Source organism: Odocoileus virginianus, chromosome 3, assembly GCF_023699985.2.
Source record: "Odocoileus virginianus isolate 20LAN1187 ecotype Illinois chromosome 3, Ovbor_1.2, whole genome shotgun sequence".
NCBI lineage: Eukaryota > Metazoa > Chordata > Mammalia > Artiodactyla > Cervidae > Odocoileus > Odocoileus virginianus.
The window spans coordinates 91369857-91393690 of NC_069676.1; the positions used below are offsets into that span (position 1 = coordinate 91369857).

The 23834-nt window shown below is 36.1% G+C and overlaps 1 long non-coding RNA gene and 1 other non-coding gene across 3 annotated transcripts in view; one reads left to right on the forward strand and one right to left on the reverse strand.

Annotated features, from left to right (window-relative positions):
* LOC139034473 (uncharacterized) overlaps positions 1-23834 on the forward strand; it is a 523391-nt gene that overhangs the window by 201680 nt on the left and 297877 nt on the right. The gene's annotated exons all lie outside the window — the stretch shown is intronic.
* TRNAC-GCA (transfer RNA cysteine (anticodon GCA)) lies at positions 11135-11205 on the reverse strand. Its single transcript has one exon. It is a non-coding gene; the product is annotated as a tRNA-Cys (tRNA).

Here is a 23834-nt window from a genome sequence, read left to right on the forward strand (position 1 = left end):
TTTTCTTTAATCTCCTTGAAGATGAGGTGCTTTTGCAGAAACATTTTTGCAAAGCATCAGAATAAAATAATAATGCAAGTGACAAAAAGCTTGAAAATGCCCATTGTTAAAGATCTAAAAGACTTTATTATAATAGAATTGACAAGAAAACTATTTTATATCTCTGAAACACAAAATTTTAAGATAGTAACTGGAAGTATGACTGATACAATTATACCAGGACATATTAGACTTTTAGAAATTAACACACTTTCTGGAACAGATATAACATACACCTACACAGTTATCCCCTGGAGAAGGAAATGGCAACCCACTCCAGTATTCTTGTCTGGAGAATCCCATGGAGGGAGGAGCCTGGTAGGCTACAGTCCACGGGGTCGCAAAGAGTCGGACACGACTGAGCGACTTCACTTTCACACGGTTATAGCATTAACAATGCTTAATGTTACTTCTTGACAATGGTCCCATGCAATTTAACAAATTAAATTAGCCTAATTAGTTTAACATATCTTTTCTTAATAAGGAGAGAGGAACACGTATTTTGAGATACTCCACTGACCCTCTGGAAATTCCCAAAATTAGTTTGAGGTCAAAAAGTCTTAGTTTAGAAATCTATTTTAGGGAAGTTTTTCAAAAATAAAAAAGATTTTTAAAACACTAGGTCAAATGAAATCATAGTTCATTGTGAAACAATACTTAGTTATCTATTTAACCAAAGTAATACTTCACAGGCCAATATAGAAGGCTACACAGTTTTGAGAAAAGCTTAGCTCTTTTAGTATCAAAAGGACTGTATTTGCCTAAGTAATCAAAGAGAACATGGAACATAGGTGATTATTTTCACAATATACAAGGTTTTTGTTTTCTAGACAGATTAAGAGGTAAAGAAAACCTTTTACAATAACTTATTAAGAGTAGACCAACAATTAGGTAGAACCTTGTCTTTTTAACCAAGAGAAAGCCAAATTCTGATTTTATACCAGCTTACTTTGCTATTGAAACTCAGTCACTTAATTAACAAACTGAAATCTACATTTAATGTATTTTTAAAAACATACTTTTTAACTGTAAATTTCTCAGTGTGGTACAAGATGTTTACTAACAAATATAAAAAAATCTTCACAATTTCTCTGTAATAAGACAAAAATAGGCAAGTCTATGTTCAGTAATTAATGTTTCAGTATTTTGTCTTATTTGGAAATGACCTAGATATTTAATGACTATGCATCATTTAATTTAACTTATCAAAACTTTAAGATGTCAGGTTACCAAAAAGATTTGGGGAAACTACTGAAAAAATTCACCCATAAATTTTTTATCCTATTTGCATCTACTTAATATGTTTGTTCTTAACAATTATGTTTAGATTACCCATGAAAACTTTATGAGACACTAGACAGAGTCAGCAACCATCTCAAGTTATTTTTTTTGCCGACAAATTTTTAAAGAAATAACATGGACTAATTTGATCTGAGCCTAGGTAGAATAAAAGTATTTTATTTAATGCTGATAACTAAAGACATGCCTCTTTTAATTGAACTAGTTTCATTTACTAAAGATTATGTGAACCCCCCCAAAAATTGGGGTTAGTTTTTTATTATATTTATGAGAGTTAATTTATACATATGCTTAGTTTTCTTCAAACCAACTAAATACGGGAATACCAGATAAAGGTAGAAAATACCACACATCTACAATACACACACACACACAAACATACAGACCAATGCAAACAGGTCTATAGTTTATATAGTTTATTTATTTAACTATAAACAGGTTTATAGTTTTATTTTAAAATATTAGCCATGAGTCAGGCATGATTATGCATGACCCGTTGACATAAGTTAAGTTTACCTGTTCCAAATGACTAAAGCCTTTTCTATTAGTTGTGGACAAGACACTTCAGATTATCTGTCATGGACAATTACAGACTCTGTGGAAGCTGAGCAGCAGTTTAAATTTTGTTTAAAAGCCCTTTTTTCTTTCTTTCTTTCTCTGGTTCCTCTTCTGTCTAACGAATTGAGGATGGTGTAGACAAGATTTCCTGGAGAATACTGGGTAAACATTACATCTGACTGATGCAGGGAAAGTATTTAAGTCCCACAAAGAAGGACTTCAGATTTCTAAGACCATGATTTTAAAAGCTTTTTGAAATAAATAGGGGAGGCTTGAGGACTGGTGAAAAGAAACAGGTTGACCTTGAACTGCATCTTAATCTGATATTTCTGATTTTGCAAAGATTTCTAAGATAACGACAGTTGCTTTTAATTCCTCAGAGAAATGGGTTGCAACTTAAATTATATCATAGGTTGATCCACCCATAAATCCCTTTGCAAGGACTTTAGAAGTTTTCTCTTTCCCTCTGGATACATTTAGCTTAGCGGAGGAGCCCAAGAGAAGTTTCTATCAGGCTCTGAATATTTCCAATTTAGCCAAATTTCTGATTATACAGTTATCACATCCTGTCAAGTATCTTGTCAGTTTTCAGGTGGGACAAACAATAAGTATTTCTGGCAGCATTTAACCACCCCTTCGACTCAAGAAACACCCCCACAAAGTATGCAAAACGTATTCTCTTTCTTCTTACCAGGTACTACATACAGAAATCGGATGGGCTCACTCTGGTAAAAATTCTCACCCTTGGCTGGCTTCTACCAGTTTTTCCAGAATTCCATCTGTGACTTCAGTGTTTATCAGAATTTAGATTTTTTTTTTAAATTTTAATTTTAGATTCCCCTTGGCTGTTTAAGGGAATAACACAGGAGTTTACCAGAAAAAATGTCTCAGACTCTCGTCCTGTAGGCATCTGTGAGACTGTTAGCTAGGCAAAATTTTGCTTATGGCCTTGTAGTTTCTTCAGAGTAGACAAGGATAACTAGAGTGAATACCCAGGTAAAGGAAGATGAAGGGAAGCAGTAGGAGTTGCATTAAGTCTTAACTTTTATTGTCTTCAGGTACATTTTATGTGTCTAATTTTTCATGTGCCTTTTGCAGTGAATCTCTCAACGAAGCTATTTGGAGGATTGAAGCCTTTTGGAGGCATCTGCATACAAATTAAATTGGCATGCCATTATGTTTGGTTGATTTAGGAACAGCTACTTTCAAGTGGACTTGTTAAACATTTTTATCTAATTGGAGCATTCCTCATAATGGCCATTGCAATTCTAGATTATTAATTTCCCTGAAGGCTGACAGCCATTTGGTAAGACCCTTAGCTACAATTGGGGTTTAGCCCACATATCTGCCAGCTGTATTTTGGGTCCCCCAAAACTGATGGTTACTGAGCCAAGTTCTCAAGACACAAAATTCTAGGCTGTCTTCATTAAGATTTTGGCCTTTTTAAAAAAGGTTTTTATAGCTTTCAGTGCTGAAGTTCTTAGACATAAAACAAGCTGGTGTGCTGGAAGATGGCACATTTTACTCTTTGCATTTTAAGGATCCAATTATTTTATTTTTTAAATTATACATTTTTTTAAACTAAGTATCTGGGTCTCTTGGAACTAAGCTAATACGTAGGAAAGATGTGTTGCTGGCTTGGAAGCTGTGTTATCGTGTTGCATGGGAATTGTCTTGAGATTGGCAGGTGATCTAAGGTTGATCTAAACCATTCTGTGACCTAACATGGGAATCTTTGGTGGCAAGTGTTCAAACAGCTCTTAAATGTTTAATCCATGCCCACCAATTTTTGGGGGCTTCTTTGACTTCAAGACTTCCATTAGCAATTAGCCTTTCTCTACAGAAAGCAAACATTTGTACCCCAACATATCAGCACTAACCAAGAAGTGTTACTATTATATCCTGATCAAGAAAAGACCCTGTGTGCCCAACCAATTCCCCACTGTGGAACCTTGGACTGGGAAAGGATTGAAAATCTCAACAAATAAGAACTTCAGACTGGGGTTTCATATTAAATGGAGAACTGCCACTAACAGTTCCCACATGGATCTGGCAATAGAATTAAGGATTGGGGGTTTCCATTCAAAACCTTGAAAACTGGGTCCAAAATAAAGGCTTGGGGCTTGAGTTCCTGGCAGAAATTCCAGCTTTAGGTGACCAGCCCTGTGAAGGCTAGTCAGTTAGATCAGGAACACAATGCAAAGAGAGTGGAACTCAGAATGGAGAGGATTCTTTTCACACTTGCTTCAGATCATAAAAAAGAGAGTGAACTCAGAGATTCACAGGGTACCATGCTTGTGTCTCTTGTCATCCCCAAATGTTCACTTTGAATCCCATCACTGCCACCAAATTTGCTAAAAGACAACATTCAACTGATTAAACCTGAAGATCTGTCTTTATTAAATGATTTAGATGATACCAGAATCCCATCCAGCAAATAGAAAGGAGCTCCTAAGAGCTAGAGATAAGGATTTATTTTAAGTCACAGAGGGTGTGGGATGTGGAAGTCATTAAAGAAAAAGGATTATTTTAAGCAAGGTTTACCTTCCTTATGGGGATAAGAAGGTCTATAAGACAGATTACCTCATTTGTTCTGATCAGAAAAATGTAGACTGACCAGTTGAGATTACATTCAAGGGAAAGGTTGAGACTACAGTTAGGTGAGGTACTAATCGAGTATTGGTTTGGTGACGTGGGCTTAGCACAAGTGAGTCCATTTGGGACCTGTATCTTTTTAACAGTATACATGTTCCATAATTCTCAGCTTCACAAAGAACGTGGTTCATTATTTGCATTGTACAAAATTGGGGTGTTTTAGATTTGATTGTGAGCTCCTTCATGATAGGCATTATATTGCAATTATCTTTTTATCATTTGTACTTAGAAAAATTTAAGAATATAGCACATGCTCTATAATCATGTATTGAAAAAATGAGGGGATACATTAATGGTATATAGATAATAACTTGGGACTGGTAAAATGTGATTATCTTGCATGAATTTTTCTTCTCTATTTTTGGCTGCACCACATGGCTTGCAGGATCTCAGTTCCCCAACCTGGGATTGAACATGGGCCATGGCACTGAAAGCGCAGAATTTTAACTATTTAACACCAGATAACTCTTTAGTGAATTTAATTTAAAATATAATTATTTAGTCCAAGAGGGAGTGTGTGGAAGGTGAACTCAAAAAGATCATAGACTTGATTAGTTTCTCCCAACAATGTTTAGCAAAAGATTTGAGTTCCTGAGATAATGATATAAAGGAGTTAGCTGGAAGAAACTTGCAAATGAACATGGCATTCAGGCTCAGTGACAAAGAGATGTTTGGAAGAAATGACAGTGCTCCAAATAGAAGGTGGATACATGCTGGAACAAAAGTTTATAGAGCTCAAGAAAAATACCTAACAGAACTGAGTAAAAATTAAATAATCAAATATTTTAAGACATGAGGTCTAAAATGAATCAATGACAAAATAATCATAGTTGCTTGAAGGAAATAATACATTTATATCTAGCTTTTGCTTCCCTGGTGACTCAGAGGGTAAAGCATCTGCCTACAATGTGGGAGCCCAGGGTTCAATCCCTGGGTTGGGAAGATCTCCTGGAGAAGGAAATGGCAACCCACTCCAGTACTCTTACCTGGATAATCCCATGGAAGGAGGAATCTGGTAGGCTACAGTCCGTGGGGTTGCAAAGAGTCAGACACAACTGAACAACTTCACTTTCTTTCTTTCTTTTGCTTTTAATCTTTAAGGTATGTTCCAGCATGTATCCGTAAAAAATTTTGACTGCTTTGAATTGACAGGGGTCATTCAGTGTAGATATCTTTGACAAAGCATAAAGGGTTTGGTTTTGTTTATTTCTCAGGTCACAGTGGAGTCTTTCCATGTTCTGTTATTCAACTTTCATGAGCAGATTCTTAGAGAACAGCCATGATACTGTGGGGCTCTGATGTCAGTGCTGAGGTCTTCTCAGAGAAGCCCTGCCATTACTATGTTTTTCTTCACTTTTATCTGGATTTCTCTGCTTGGATTATTTTCTACTCTGGATTTTCTTCTTGTCCTATACTATCCCTGGTCACTAATAGTTTACATAGATCAGGATTGTTTATCAGTATTCTTACTCCTAGATTTTGCTCATGTACTTTTTCAAAGTTCTTTGCTAGTAAACTTTTTATCAATTTTATTGCCAATGAGAATCGCTGTGTCCAGTATGTTCTACAGGATAGTCGCTTTTGTTTATTTGCTATTGTTGAAATAATGTGTGTGTGTGTGTGTGTAATCTGAGTGTCTAATTGTCCTGAACTAGTTTGCTATAGTGATAAAGGTGGAAAATAAATTACCTTTTATTGTCTTAAACAATGGTCATAATAAATTCCTGACCATTTCTTTAATAAAAATCCAGAGCTGCTATTGGACAGAACATAGTTGTCCTGACATGTTCTATGTTAAACTTTAAATACATTCTCGAGAGGATCTCGCTATTTGATTATTTCATGCCCTCTGCTGTAGAAGATATACTTGCCCAACAGCCTTAACAGGTGTTCCCAAACACCTGAATGACAGCTGTCCAAGCTGTGGGCGTGGTGATTGGAAATGTTGCTTCCTTCTGTAACTTTAGTTACCTTTCACTAATGGAAGCGCTAGGATATGCTGTATGAAGGTAGGCACAGAACATTCGTGAAAAAGGTAGACTCTATAGATTATGAGCTTTTCAAAATATGGAATTCTAAAGGATTAGAGAGAAAGGAAACAAATGCCAACTGAAATATGCAAGTGATATGGGACGGATAGTAGGAGAAGAAAATGGGCAGTGGAAAGGGAAACTTTATATTTTACTTAACCCACAAGATTAAATATCCTTTAGCTTTGGAGGACACATGATGTTTATAATAGGACAATCCTCTGGGTGAATGTTGAGAGCAGTGCTGCTTAGGAGAAGAATCTTTCTCTATATTCCCTGGCTTTCCCTAGAGGTACCAAACCTGGAAATGTCTTAAACAATAAGTTAAATTGTTAGGGTACATTTCTGGGTTTTCAGTTATCTTAGGAGAAAGCCAGAAATCCGTAAGGAATGTTTCCTTACCACCTGCACTTATTATAGTGACATTCCAGATCTTTTTATTTTGTCTGGCATTAGGAATGAGTCCTGGTAGACTCAGTACTTCAACCTGGTCTGGATTTGCTATGAGAAAAAAAAAAAATGTGTATTCTTTTTCACAAAGGAAGTGTATCTAAGACACTTCCTTAGGTAGTCCTGAGTTTTTTGTTTTTTCACAATTTTCTGTTGTGTTTTAACAATTTAGTTGTAATAACGTACTTTTTTTTTTTAAACATAAAAGGCAATGATACCACCACCACCCCCACCACTCCCATTTAAAACGTGGTGTTTGGTTGTGGATGGATGATCTATAAACAAGTAGCTGAAAATGTTTTCGATTTCTTCTGTTAAACAGTTATTTCCCATGATTACATCTGAATACAACCACAGACAGTGATACAACCACAGTGATAACATCCTAAAAGTTATTTGCAACTTGGTGGGATAACATAAGAAAGAGAGGATTAAGATTGTTTGAGTAAAACGGCTATTTTGTCTTGAATGCACTCTGATCTTCCTTCTTCCACCCTGAACAAGTTCTGATCTGAACTTGGCCAGTCAGTCGAATTCTTGGTGGCTTAGGCTAGTGGGGAATCGGATGGCTCAGGGCTGTTAAAGTCCTCAGAATTATTATCTAGGACTGTTAAGTTCTACCTATGCACTTTAATAATTAAAAAAAAAAATGGAGCCACAAATGTACAGAAGACTCAGGTAACTTTTGACACATGTAACATGAGTCCAAACTATAATTTCTATACTTTGTGGCATTTTATTTATCTAAGCTCTAATCAAAACAGCACCCAATGCTCCTTGCCTGAAGATAACTTACCTTCTTGACAAGTCTCATTTCCATCTAGCCATTATCATCCTTCTCTCTGGAAACCTTATAATTATCTTTGACCCCGCTTCCTCTCTCACTCTGAAAATCAGTCCATTGCTGACGTTTATAGTTTTTCTGTCGTGTCTTTCTCATCTACTCTGTTGATTTCCAGTGCTTGAACCCCAGAAAAGAACCTTATTATGTCTTGTGTGGCCTAGGCTGGTCCACTTAATTTATTCTCCTGACAATAGCCAAATTAAATTCCCCAAATTCAGCTCATGTTTTATAACTTCCTAATTCAAAAATCTTAAAGGTGTCCCTTGCTTAAATCTCCATGATCTATCCCCAAATTTAATTTCTACCTCATCTTTAGTATTACTGATTTCCTATACTTCAAGTCATTTTAATGTGAAGTCATTTCAAAACATCAGAATTCTTTATTCCTTCTTCTACCTAAATTGCCATTTCTTCTTTTAAGTATCTCGCCTCCTAATTATAACCTGAAACCACAAAAATTGATCAGCTTATTAAGGGTAGCCTAAAATGTCACATAATCTAGAAAGCCTTTTCAGATACCATTCATACTGAAGCTCGAGCTCTTTGTGAACTTTTAAAATCTGGCACTTATTTGTTCCTTCATTATTATATTTTGCTTTATTTTTGATTTGCTTACCCCCAGGTTTTCTGTTTCTCCCCTGAGCAGGAAACAAATTCTTTGCAGGAATCACCGTGCAGTTATTTTACATGGAGTAGGATGTAAATACATTTTTGTTCCATTCAGTTGACAGTCTTATACTCGCTTATATTTATCCTTGACAGAAACATTAGCCAGTGTATGTCCCATAATTTCCTTAACACTTTCACTCAGAGAGGAAGATAAATCACTTACATTCAAAACCTATTATTTACCACTGAAGTAATTTGGGTTATAGAGAAATTTTTAATTTGCTACCAAATGGCAAACTCTCATGTCTGTACTTGTAAAATTACTTTAAATGAAAAAATCAATGAAAATAATATGGTGTTTCCACAAAAGGAAAATGATGGTAATCACTCATGATTTTCTAAGGGGAAAACAACATTTAGGAATCTCATTTTTCCTGATATTTATGATAGAAGTGAGATGAATGCAGTCATGAAATTCTGATTGGACGTTGATTCTTTTGAAATACTGCAGTGATGCTATATTACATTTTGGTGGGTAAAATTCACTTGTTATTTTAATGTTTATTGTTTAATGCACTACCCATAACACAATGAGGTTTAAACTTCAGAAATTAGGAAAATGGCCCTCAGAGATATTAAATTACCAGCAAAAATTACAGAAATACAGACTATCAGAAGTAGAATTGAAACTTTGAGCTTCTACTTAGCAAATGTATGTTCATTCCATGTCCCTCTGGGGCTTTCCATGCAAACCAATTTAGTTCATCAGGTACTAATAATTATTGACATAAAACTTGCTGATTTTCTATTGGAAAGTACTTTTAAGTAAATATCTCTGCCCAATGTTTCATGTCCAATAATTTGAGATTTAGTTTTCTCCATGTGTAGTTCCTCATTCATTATATATATTTTTTTCACCAACTTACTCTATGCCAATTTTTTTTCACCAACTTGAGATGCCAGCAACAGTGTGGGTTCTAGTTGGAATGATGAGCAATGCAGACATAGAGACTTGCCTGGAAGAAAATATAGTTTAGTAAGGAAGACAAAGAAAATAATGAGTCTATTTTTGACAATGTGGGCAATCTACCCATTGCAAAGACTAAAATGCTGGATAATTTTTTAAAAAAATATTTCTAATCCCATGTTAAATAGAGATGGTCATAAATTAAGAAATACTCAGAGGCCCAAGAGATAGATTAAAAATGGGCAATCAAAAGATAACTATTCTTGCAAGATAGCTTCTACTTGGAGATATCTTCTGTGCTTAGGTGACTTTGAAATTACATTTTGATGAACTCACAGGATACATGGACCAAAAAAGCCAAGATAGTGAGCCTCCTAGGTGATCCAACTGAAAGCCATTTCCCTTAAAGGCTATACTCTCAGAATAAAGGTAAATTAGAAATAAACCATTCATAAGGGAATATTTTTTTTAAAAGATCTGTCTTTAATTGAGGTGGTGGAAGCAAAAATTTCTTTAAAAGTTACTACTCCCATAGGTTTGTAACACAAAGGCTTATACAGATATTGCTCAGAAACCAGAGAAATGAAAATTAAAAAGAGATGATATTTCAGTCATTACATAGCCAAAAACTTACATCTGTTAATAACAAACACATCACCATGATGTATGGAATTTATAAAATGTAGTACAACTGAAAACTGGTATAGACACTGTGGATAGCATAAAGTTAGCACTTAGTAAAATTGAAATTCCATATTCTATGACACAGCAATTCTATATGCAGCAGCATATCCTTGGGGGAAAACCCTATACCTGTGAATAAGGAGATTTAGCTGGGATATTTATTGAATTTACTGTTTGAAGTAGAGAAAGTAAAATTATCCAACTATGTATAAGGAAATAAACAGTGCCATAAGCACATAATGAAATGATAAAGAACAATAAAACTAAACGAAGAAAACATATATAATAGAGGTAAATCTCAAAAAATAAAATATCGAGAAAAAAAGACAAGTCAAAAGATGACACAGAGTTCATCTTATATGCAATGAATACATTATTTATGAATGCATATATATGAAGTAAAAGTATAAAATACATTGTGATGATATACAACAAATTCAGTGCTGGGAAGGAGGGAAATAAAAAAGACAAAAAGGGAAGCTTCAGGGGTATTTGTAGTCACATTTTCTGTATACAATGAAAAGTGCCCTTCAAAGGTGCAGAAATGTTATTATTTGCTAATATTATCATATAATTTGGGTATTTTCTGGATATTTGAAATATTTTTATTATTACATGTGAAATTTTGAAAAAAAAAATCAGCAAAGTGAAGCTCTCACCACATTAAGTGGTTGAGGGAGAAAAATTCTATGATTATTTCAATCAATGCAATAAAATAACTGGCTAAGATTTGACCTCTGCTTGTGATTTTAAATTTCCTAGCAAATGAGATAGATGGAATTTTCTTTACTGTGAAAGGGATCCATTAATGCACCATCAGAAAACATCATATTTCATTGCAAAATTTACTCTCTGAAATTGGTAATAAATGCTGCTTCTGCTTAGTTGCTTCAGTCATGTCTGATTCTGTATGACCCTATAGACTCTAGCCTGCAAGGTCCATGGAATTCTCCAGGCAGGAATACTGGAGTGGATTGCCATGCCCTCCTCCAGAAGATCTTCCCAACCCAGGGATCGAACCCAGGTCTCCTGCATTGCAGGCAGATGCTTTACCACTGAGCCACCAGGGAAGCCCTTATGGTGCATGCTATCATCCCATCTATTCAAGATTATGTCAGCACAAATGCTAAAGTTATAACGAATACAAAGAAAAATTAAAAAAAACTTTATTACTTGAAGATATTCAGTTAAATATAAAGACAATTATTAAAATTAAAAAAGAGTGTGGTCAGGTTGGTGATTGTTAAGATCAGCATGCAGGTATCAATAGTATTTCTATACAACAGCAATAACATTAAAAAGTGCAATAAAAAGACCCCATTTTCAAAAGCAAAAATTATTTTCTAGTACTGGGGAATAATGAATGGCTATAGTATATTTAAAATGTTTAGTCTTATGAGTCATCAGTGTAATGCAAATCAATCCAACAAAGAGATACAATTTGACATCCACAAATATGCACACATTTAAAGTTCAGTGATAGTAACCTTGGGGCTTCCCATGTGGCTCGGCGGTAAAGAATCTGTCTGCCGACGCAGAAGATGCAAGTTTGATCGCTGGGTCGAAGAAGGCAATGTCAATCCAATCTAGTATTGCCTGGGAAGTCCCATGGATAGAGAAGTTAGGTGGCCTACAGTCCATGGGTTCGCAAGAGTCAGACATGACTGAGCCAGTAAACGATAGTAACATTGGCAAGAATGGAGGAAATACTTTCATACCGGAGTTTCAATATCTACAAGCATTTGTTTTATTATTAACAAAAAGCATTTTATTATAAACAAAAACAAATTTGTTTTATTATTAACACATGTTATTTTTTAGAGTAGTTTTAGGTCTGCAATAAAATTGAGCTAAAAGTGAAGAGAGATCGCATATACCCTCTTTCCTGCATGGACAACCTCCCGCATTAGCAAAATCCCACAAGTGTTATACATTCATTATAAACTTGGACCTTCATTAACTCATCTTTATCACCCAAATTCTATAGTTTAATTAGGGTTAATTCTATGTAGTTGTGAATTGTGTATTAGAGATTTTAACAAATGTATAATGATATCCACCAGTGAAGTACTGTAGAGAATAGTTTAACTGCTCTAAAAATCCTCTCCGCTCAGCCTATTCATTCATCCTTCCCTCCCAACTACTATTATATTTGAAAAGAGTGAAAATAATTACTTTTCTCTTAGGTTAGGCTGACAAAATCTCAGTGGCAACTCGTCAAAAGTGACACCATTTCCCCCATAATTTACTAAATTTATACTATATTTTTAGATGAGTGATTCATTTTTTTTCTATAGTTATTTCAGATACTTATTTGAATATTTATTTGAAAATACTCTTTCCAATGAGTGATGTATTTGTTATGCTCATTTTTTATATTTATGCTAGAAAATTCCAGTAAGAAGTGAAATGGAAAATAGCTTGCAAGCCTTTAGTTAATTTTTAAAACTTAAATTGCTGCTTGTCTATGATCTTATTAATATAATTCTGAAATTTACTGGCAAGATACAATTATAGAAGATAGAGGCTAACTGTAGTATAAAGGTGATAAATGGTTGTGATAATGACATGGATGTCAGTCCTTAAAAAGTATCATTTTGGTAGTATCAATACCTTTCTTACAGATTACTCAATTTGGCATGTTATATTCTCTAATAAAAAGGACATTACAATAGGAGTCAAAAGACTGCTTATTCTTCTGTTAGCTTGTTGTTAAACCTTATCTGTGTAGTTGCACGTATTCTCGTGTTTAATGTCCTAACGTTCAACAAGAAAGCAATAATTTGGTCTCTAGGGTGTTTCTAGAATTTGGCACCTCCAAAGAATATCAGGTTGTTGGACTTATGGTGAAATACAAAGAGCCAAGCAATTCTTGTAAAATGAATTGGTGAAAGCAATGTGTCAAGCTGTGGATTTCTTTAGCCCTATGTTGTAGAGAAAAATAAGTTAATAAAACATTCTTCTGACACTATCGATTGATGATACTGGATCTTCTCAGAGAGTACTTGGGGAGCTGGGAAATGACAACAATCAGTAAAACATAAACACTAAATAATCCCGCAGATAACTCCTCCTGTGTACAATAGTTTTCAGGCTTTTAAGGTAACATGCTCTTCTACCAGAGAACTTAAAAAATGGTGACAGAAAACCCAGCTACTAGCTTGGATCAATTACAAGCTGATGTTTCCTCCCCCTAAAATTGAGAGAGCTCTTTGTACATAGCAAAGGTTCAGTATCTGTGAAAGTACACATGAATTACCTGAATCAATAAGTTCTGGAATCCTTCATAACAGTGAGTGATGAAAGTATTTCCAGTTCCAGTTTAACGAGGGCACCAGACAGCCTTGCAGATCACCACTAATTTCCAAGGGCCATAGTCTACTTTCTTTTCTAAACTTTTTTTTTTCCCAAAATCCTTTCATCTCAAAAGACTGGATTATGCCAGTGATTCACAAGTCTGTTCAAAGTTGTGGGGAAAATGATGTTGTTCTTCTAGGTGGGGCAAACATGATGAAGAAATGGATATAAAGGAAGAAAAGATTTATTAAACCACTATAGCTAATGAAACATTCCTTGGGAGCATAGAAAAACTGGCCCTGGGACAGGCATTGTTGTTCAGACAGTGTGTAACAGTGATTGGATTCTGCAGGGAGCTTATCAGAGTCTGAGAATTAGCCATCTGCCTTTTTAGCCTCATCTTATGTATTTCCTTCATTCTGTATGCTTACCTTCTGCATGAACTCCTTATTGCAACTTAGTTTGAATTCTTTAAACTTGCTTGGTCTTTCGCAGTTTTAGTTCTACTTGTATTTTGTGCAACCTGCCAATAAGGGTGTTTTCTCATGCCTTACCTTCCTTCACACATATTTATTCCGCAGGTCTTAACTTGTGTCATTTCCTTCAAATGCAATTACTGGTCCTTCCATTGTTTCAATTCAATCTAAATTAGTTCCTCTGTATTTTATAATATCATATATGTGTATATATATATATATATATATATATATATATATTATACACACACACACATATATATATAAATCTTGCCAAAGTATAATTTATATTACTTTTTGTGATCTGTATACCTCTGAACTATCTTATAAAATTCACTAAGATGAGAGCCATGTCGATCTTATTCATTTCATATCCTCATTATCTAGCATAATTCTCACATGGAAGATATTCAATGTATATTTAGGGAAGGAAGGAAGGTAAGGAGGATGGGATTTGCTGTATGTCCTCACACAAGAAATTTTAGAATAAGTTATATATTTGCATTTGAGTACAATAAATAAAGAAAACTTTAGCTTTAATGTAACCACAGATGTTAATATGGAAAAGAAAATTGTGAAACACATGGATCATTTACATAATGAAATATGTATTATAATTTCAAGTCAAATTTAGTAATTCCAAGTAAAGGGATAAAACTGACTCTTGTGTTTAAAAGTTGTTCATAGCCATCAGTTTATGCACATATATTATTTTTTACTTTTAAAAATAATTATGTCAAAATGTTCCACCAAAAATAAGGATATTCATGTGCACAAATCTAATAAAATATATTGTCTTTTCTGTATTATTTGAAAATAAAGTGTGGTTGTGTCTAGTTTGTTATAGCAAGCATTTTAAAATCTTTTGTTAGCCATTCCATCTCTGCTTTTTTAAAGTTAGCATTTACTTTTAAACATAAACTAGTTTTTATAACAGCCTGAAATTTAGCCTACAAGGTGTTGTGAAAAGATCACATCTTTCTAATAAAGTTTAAGGTCTGAAATATACTTCTGGAAGCTGATACTATAGATTAACTAATTAGAATAGTTATTTGATTCTGTCTCTAGCCAATAGCTCATCAACAAATATAACTAGAGACATTTACACCAACATTGTCCTCACTGTTAGATAGCAAGTAATAATGGGGATGAGGTGAGGAAAAAGCCTTGGGCTTTAGTCAAGACAATCAGGTTCTAGCAATAACTACCATGACCATGTGACATTGGGCAAAAAGAATTCACCTCTTTGTTAGTTTTCTCAGCAATAAAAGAAACCAGCTAGACAAGATGGAACCACTAAGTCTCTTTCAATTCTAAAACTTCTACAATACACCTTTCTTTTTGCAATTTGTGATGATGACGTTTTACTATCTTGGAAGACATAGTGAAGCATTACCAATCCTTCTACAGCTCTATCATTTTCAATTCAATTTCCATAGATAAAACTGTGGATTTTATTCATAATTTAGGACCCTATCCCAATCCCAGGGAAGAATTACAAAGGAGGACAATTTTCTTGCTTCATCCCCTTAATTCTTGCATGAGCAAACTGAAGCTAAACATGACACATGCCCAGCAACACACACTGAGAGTACCATTCACCTGAGGCTGGAATGCATGGATGTTAATTTTTATTCCAGTGAAAAACTCAATAACCACATAGCCTGCTTATAAATGATTTGTGCCATTCCTTGCGGGGGATTCTCAATTTCTTAATACAAATTACTTTTAATCCTCTAAAGCTATAAGGGGCTCCCTGGTGCTTCAGACAGTAAAGAATCTGCCTGCAATGTGGGATACCTGGGTTTGATCCCTGGGTTGGGAAGAGCCCCTGGAGAAAGAAATGGCAACCCACTTCAGCATTCTTGCCTGGAAAATCCCATGGACAGAAGGCCACAGTCCATGGGTCACAAAGAGTTGGACACAACTGAGTGACTTTCACTTCAAAGCTATAGGAGTAGAAAGAATCATTATTAACAACCTTGATATATGGGAAAGGGCATAATATGTAAAAAGATACTGAAATTAGTAGTAATTATGAGATGTACCATATCCACAAAAATGTACAATACCCACAAAACTATGAGCCATGCCTTGTACAGCCACCCAAGATAGGTGGTCATAATGGAGAGTTCTGACAAAACGTGGTCCACTGGAGAAGGGAATGGCAAACCACTTCAGTATTCTTGCCTTGAGAACCCCATGAACAGTGTGAAAAAGGCAAAAAGATAGGACACTGAAATATGAACTCCCCAGGTAAGTTGGTACCCAATATGCTACTAGAGAAGAGTATAGAATACTCCAGAAAGAATGAAGAGATGGAGCCAAAGTGAAAGCAATGCCCAGTTGTGGATGTGACTGGTGATGGAAATAAAGTCCGATGCTGTAAAGAGCAATATTGCATAGGAACCAGGAATGTTAGGTCCATGAATCAAGGTAAATTGGAAGTGGTCAAGCAGGAGATGGCAAGAGTGAACATCGACATTTTAGGAATCAGAGCACCAAAATGGAGAGGAATGGGTGAATTTAACTCAGATGACCATTATATCTACTACTGTGGGCAGGAATCCCTTAGAAGACATACAGTAGCCATTATAGTCAACAAAAGAGTCTAGTACTTGGTTCCTATCTCAAAAATGGAAGAATGATCTCTGTTTGTTATCAAGGCAAACCATTCAATAGCACAGTAATCCAAGTCTATGCCCCGACCACTAAAGCTGAAGAAGGTGAAGTTGAACAGTTCTGTGAAGACCTACAAGACCTTCTAGAACTAACAGCAAAAAAAGATGTCCTTTTTATCATAGGGGCCTAGAATGCAAAAGTAGGAAGTCAAGAGATACCTAGAGTAACAGGCAAATTTGGCCTTGGAGTACAAAATGAAGCAGGGCAAAGGCTAACAGAGTTTTGCCAAGAGAATGCACTGGTCATAGCAAACACCATCTTCCCAATAACACAAGAGATGACTCTATGCATGGACATCACTGGATGGTCAATACAGAAATCAGATTGATTATATGCTTTGCAACTGAAGATGGAGGTCTATACAGTTAGCAAAAACAAGACCAGGAGTTGACTTTGGCTCAGATCATGAACTCCTTATTGCAAAATTCAGACTTAAATTGAAGAAAGTAGGGAAAACCTTGAGACCATTCAGATATGACCTAAATCAAATCCCTTATGATTATACAGTGGAAGTGGCAAATAGATTCAAGGGATTAGATATGATAGACAGAGCGCCTGAAGAACTATGGATGGAGGGTTATGACATTGTACAGAAGGCAGTGATGAAGACCATCCCCAAGAAAAAGAAATGCAAGAAGGCAAGATGGTTGTCTGAGGAGGCCTTACAAATAGCTGAGAAAAGAAGAGAAGCAAAGGCAGAGGAGAAAAGGAAAGACATTCGCATCAGAATGCAGAGCTCCAAAGAAGAGCAAGTGGAGATAAGAAAGCCTTCCTAAGTTAACAATGCAAAGAAATAGAGGAAAACAATAGAATGGGAAAGACTAGAGATCTCTTCAAGAAAATTAGAGATAGCAACAGAACATTTCATGCAAAGATGGACAAATAAAGGACAAATGGTATGGATCTAAAAGAGGCATAAGATATTAAGACGTAGCAAAATACACAGAAGAACTATAAAAAAAGATCTTAATGTCCCAGATAACCATGATCATGTGATCACTCACATAGAGTCAAACATCCTGAATGTGAAGTAAAGTGGGCCTTAGGAAGCATTACTACCAAAAAAGCTAGTGGAGGTGATGGAATTCCAGCTAAGCTGTTTCAAATCCTAAAAGGTGATGCTGTGAAAGTGCTGCACTTTCATCACATGCCAGCAAAATTAGAACACTCAGCAGTGGCCACAGGACTGGAAAAGTCAGTTTTCATTCCAATCCCAAAGAAAGGCAGTGCCAAAGAATGCTCAAACTACCACACAATTGCACTCATCTCACATGCTAGCAAAGTAATGCTCAAAGTTCTCCAAGCTAGGCTTCAACAGAACATGAGCCACGAACTTCCAGATGTTCAAACTGGGTTTAGAAAAGGCAGAGGAACATGAGATCAAATTGCCAACATCAATCAGGTCCAACATCATCAGAAAAAGCATGAGAATTCCAGAAAAACATCTGCTTTAATGACTGTGCCAGAATCTTTGACTGTGGTGATCACAACAAACTGTGGAAAATTCTTAAAGAGATTGGAATGCCAGACCACCTCACCTGCCTCCTGAGGAACCTGTATGCAGGTCAGGAAGCAACAGTTAGAACTGGACATGGAACAACAGACTGGTTCCAAATCAGGAAAGGAGTACATCAAGGCTGTATGTTTATCACCCTACTTATTTAACTCATATGCAGAGTACATCATGAGAAATGCTGGGCTGGAAGAAGCACAAGCTGGAATTAAGATTGCCAGGAGAAATATCCATAACCTCAGATATGCAGATGACACCACCATTATGGCAGGAAGCAAAGAGAAACTAAAGAGCCTCTTGATGAAAGTGAAAGAGGAGAGTGAAAATGCTAGCTTAAAACTCAACATTCTAGAGACAAAGATCATGGCATATGGTCCCATCAGTTCATGGCAAATAGTGAAAACAATGTAAACATCAATATAGTTTATTTCTTGGGCTCAAAATCACTGCAGATGGAGACTGCAGCCATGAAATTAAAAGACACTTGCTCCTTGGAAGAAAAAGTTGGTTATATGATTACTAAATTAATATAGACAGGAGGCAGTGATAATACAGCCTAGGATAGTGATAGTGAAGGTGAGAAGATGCTTAAGAAGAGGGTCAAACTTTAGTCAGTTGCACTGTTGTCTGTGTTAAAAATGCGTATTTGTTGTTCAGTTGCTCAGTCTTGTCTGACTCTTTGTGACCCCATGGACTGCCACATGCCAAGCCTCCCTGTCTATCACCATTCCCTGGGCCTTTCTCAAACTCAAGTCCATCATGTCGGTGATGCCATCCAACCATCTCATCATCTGTCATCCCCATCTCCTCCTGCCTTAAATCTTTTCCTGCATCAGGGTCTTTTCTAATGAGTCAGTTCTTTGCAAAATATTGGAGTTTCAGCATCAGTCCTTCCAATGAATATGCAGGATTGATTTCCTTTAGGATGGACTGTTTGGATCTCCTTGCAGTCAAGGGACTCTCAAGAGTCTTCTCCATCACCACAGTTCAAAAGCATCTTCTGCACTCAGCTTTCTTTCTCTCACATCCATACATGGCTACTGGACAAACCATGGCTTTGATTAGACAGACCTTTGTCGGCAAAGCAGTGTCTCTACTTTTTAATATGCTAAGTTTGTCATAACTTTCCTTCCAAGGAGAAAGCACCTTTTCATTTCATAGCTGCAGTCACCATCTGCAGTGATTTTGGAGCCCCCCAAAATAAAGTCTGTCACTGTTTCCATTGTTTCCCCATCTCTTTGCCTTGAAGTGAGCGGGTATGTTTCAGCACAATTGTTTAGTTTGGTCAATTCAATGCCAGAGAGTCAGTCAAACCTATTCTTTGAGTGTTAGAAGTGGCCAGATAAAATAGCATTAATAACAAAGTACAACCAAGTAGGTGAGATTATTGTATCAGTACAAAGGACTGACTACTCTTGTAAAGGGACTAGTCGTCATTTAAAATAATCAGTTTTATGTAAGTGGACTGATTATATTAGCACAAAAAGACATTACATACAGCCATGAATGCAAAGTCTAATTCTCATTGGCATCTTAAATATACTCACAGTTTTTATGACTCTTTTACTAGTTATGGTCATGCCTGATCTTTCTCCCCAAAGGCAAGAATTTAAAAAAGGATGGACATGCTGTGCTGAGAAGTATAGCAGTTAGCCAAGGACTAGGGATGTGATGGAGAGGACATATTTGTCAAATGTTTTAATGAAAATTAAAATAGGGAACCCAGTAAGAACCCAGATGAACTAAGATTAGATGAGCTATTCGGTCATGGCTAGGAAGTAGTAAATGAGAAAAGTATGGGCTGTTCTTTTCAAAGATTTGGTTCTGAAAATAAAGAGCTGTAGATCACAACCTTGAGTTAAGGCTAGTTATAGGACGAGTTTGGTCTTTGTCAGTTTTATAATTTAGTTGTATTTTGTGGTTCCAGGGGAAAGAATCAGAAAGTTTGAAGATCAAAGAAGGCATGTTATAAGTGGGTTACAGTTCTGAATGAGACTGTTAAAAATAAGAGAAAGGAGTGAGTGAACTTGACTTTGAATTCCAGTATGTCTGGCTCTAGGTGAGTGATCACACCATCATGGCTATCTGGGTCATGAAGATCTTTTTTGTATAGTTCTGTGTATTTTAGCCACCTCTTCTTAATATCTTCTGCTTCTGTTAGGTCTATACCATTTCTGTCCTTTATTGTGTCCATCTTTGCAAGATATGTTCCTGCGGTATTTCTAATTTTCTAGAAGAGATCTCTATTCTCTCCCATTCTATTATTTTCTTCTATTTCTTTGCACTGTTCACTTAGGAAGGCTTTCTTATTTCTCCTTGCTAAGGGTATATCTTTCCTTTTCTCCTTTGCCTTTTGCCTCTCTTCTTTTCTCAGCTATTTGTAAGGCCCCTTTAAACAATCATTTTGCCTTTTTGCATTTCTTTTTCTTGGGGATGGTCTTCATTACCACCTCCTGTATAATGTCATGAACTTCCATCCATATTTCTTCAGACACTCTATCAGATCTAATCCTTTGAATCTATTTGCCACTTCTACTGTATAATCATAAGGGATTTGATTTAGGTCATTTCTGAATGGTCTAGTGGTTTTCCCTACTTTCTTCAATTTAAGTCTGAATTTTGCAATAAGGAGTTCATGATCTGAGTAACAGTCAGCTCCTGGTCTTGTTTTTGCTAACTATGTAGACCTTCTCTATCTTTGGCTACAAAGAATAGGCTATAATAAATACTATTTAAGTACCAATTATGTATTATTTTCTGTTTTTAAATATTGCTAATAAATTTATTTCCTGACAGGAAAATACAGATAATTTACATAAATTGCTGCAAAATGTTTTCTACCAGTCAGTACCTTTTTTTTTTTTTTTTTCCATCAAGAGAAGACAGTCTTTAAACTAAGGAAATAGATATTGGAGTTGAGTCAGGTGAAATTCTAGAGGAGAGAAGCATAAATTGCTGCTAAAGAATGACTGAAGTAAACTAATTTGGAGGCTTTGGTTGTACAAGAAGAAAAATAAAGTCTAAAGTATATGGTAATATCTATAAGGATGTCAACTAAACTTAATAGGACTGGCAAAAACAAAGGTACAGAAAGAAAATATCCAAAAAAAATTAAAAAGTAAACCTAATTTCTATAAACCAACTCAAATTGTAGGGAGTTTATTTGTTTACATCATAACAAGGAGACATTTATTGACTTTATCTACCCAAATGACAGGGATGAAAACAACCGGAACTCACGTTGATGCCATTTGTGCCCGATCCAGAATTTAGTATTAATATCATTTCCCTTCACTGGTCTCTTGCACCAATTTTCAGCTTCTAATAGTTGTCGCTTAATACGTTCTTCTGACCATTATCCTTGACTACTGGGACTAGTTTTCCTCATCCACATAGATAACAGCATTGTAATCAAGCAAGAAATTAGGTAGAAAAGAAACTTTGTCCAAATTCTCGAAGACATATGAAAATAACCTCAAGGCAGTAGGTGAAAATAAACATTAATGTCAAGTGGCTAATCCAGTGGATTTATTATTCAGCGATTATTAATTTGTTTCTACTGTGTTTCTAGTTTGTTTCTTAGTAGTGTTCTAGGCACAATATTAGCCAGAGACATCTGGCTGTGCCAGAAAGCAAAGAAACTCTCAAAACTAATTAGATCAGTTCAGTCACTCAGTCGTGTCTGACTCTTTGCGACCCCACGAACAACTGCACGCCAGGCTTCCCTGTCCATCACAAACTCCCGGAGCTTACTCATGTCCATTGAGCTGATGATGCCATCCAACCATCTCATCCTTGTCTTGTCAAAAGATTATGTGAATTTATTCAAAGCTCTAGAGCTAATCTCTACCTACTGGGAATAAAGAGAATTAGGAACATCAAACAACACTCAAAAGGAAGTAACCAGACTAATCCAGGAGGAGGGTCATCCTAGACTAGTTAAAGGCATAGGGAAAGGAAGGAAACAAGGTTACTCTAGGGAGAATATGTGAAACTAAATTAAATATAATGTGTAAACCTCGCTTAGGACTTCCCAGGTGGCTCAGATGGGAAAGCATCTGCTTACAATGCGGGAGAACCAGGTTTGGTCCCTGGGTTGGGAAGATCCTCTGGAGAAGGAAATGGCAACCCACTCCAGTACTCTTGCCTGGAAAATCCCATGGATGGAGGAGGCTGGTAGGCTACAGTCCATGGGGTCCCAAAGAATCGGACACGAGTGAGTGACTTCACTTTCACTTTATAAACCTCACTTGGATTACTTGACCAAACTACAAAAAAAAAAAAAGTTATTTTGGGCACAACTGAAGAACTTTAATTGATTATAGAATGAGTATAAAATGATAATAGATAATAAATATTAATTTATAAGTATGATAATAATGTAATGGTTATATAAAATAATATCTGTGTTTTAGAGAGGCACAGTGAGATGGATAAGAGTAATATGGTGTCCAAAATTTCTTTGAAAATTCTTTAGCAAAATAAGGAAAAAAAGAAGAAAACAAACAAAAGCTTACATGAAACAAATAGAGCAAACCTGTTATAAGTGGTTGACATATGGGAGTATTGTAATTACCCCATTACCTCTGTGCATACCACATTTTAAAATATCCACATTTTTTTAAGAGCTCTTACAAAAATCCAGGTGAGGAATAAATATACCTTGGACATGGGTACTTGTCATAGAAAGTGGATAGACTTAGAAAATACTTAGAAGAGAGTTAATAGAGTAGCTGAAGGAATTGACAGTTGAAAATGGTAGAGGGAAAACAATAGAATTGGATTTGTTTGATGCTAAATGTGGAGGGGTACATAGATACTGATTGTTGGAACAATGGTCTTAAGAAAGCAGTGTCTGATTGCCAAAAGGACATCCGTTTAAATGCTAGCCCCTCGCACACAGGGCTTGGGAGACTGTGCAGGCTGTCTCCCTCCCAAGTAGCCTCAGCTGATACCATGGATTTGGTCCTCATTCACCCTTCAGCAGGTCTCAGTTCTACCTCATCAGTCGGACTTTCACCTACCACCTGACACCATCAATTAGATCACTCATAGAGCTCTCAGTTTGACCTATCAGAAACTGGTAAATTATTTTTTCATGCTCCATCTTGACCTCAAATCTCCACTTCTTTTTGTATTTCCTGTTAATGATGTGATCATTTGCCCTTACATAGAAACATCTTGTCTCTCTCTTTTTCCTTACTTGTCTCACACTATCCCAATGTCCTGTATTTCCAAAATCTCTGACATTTGTCCTCTCCTTTCTACTCCTACTGTTTTTATCCTAATTGATTTCAGAATTGTCTCATTATGTTAGAAAGGCTTTTAAAATCTAGTTCTTTATGTCTCTCCTCTCCTGCATGACTATCAGCATTTTCTTTCTAAAACCTATGACACAAGTTCAATTAGGCCACAGTCAGGGCCCGGCTTGCCTTTCCAACTGCATCACTTGCCACACCTGCTTGTGTGCGCTAGGATGTACTCATGGGTTCCCGTCAACCAGTCTCAGAATGCAGTATGTTCTTTTCTTTTCCAGCTCGCTTGAGCTCTACCATATTCCATTCATTTCTATAGTAGTAATCTGTAGTCAGGCTTCTCTGGTGGCTGGGTGATAAAGAATCCGCCTGCCAATGCAGAAGATGTGAGTGATCGCTGAGTCAGGAAGATCCCCTGGAGAAGGAAGGGGCAACCCATTCCAGTATTCTGGCTGGAATGATCCCATGGACAGAGG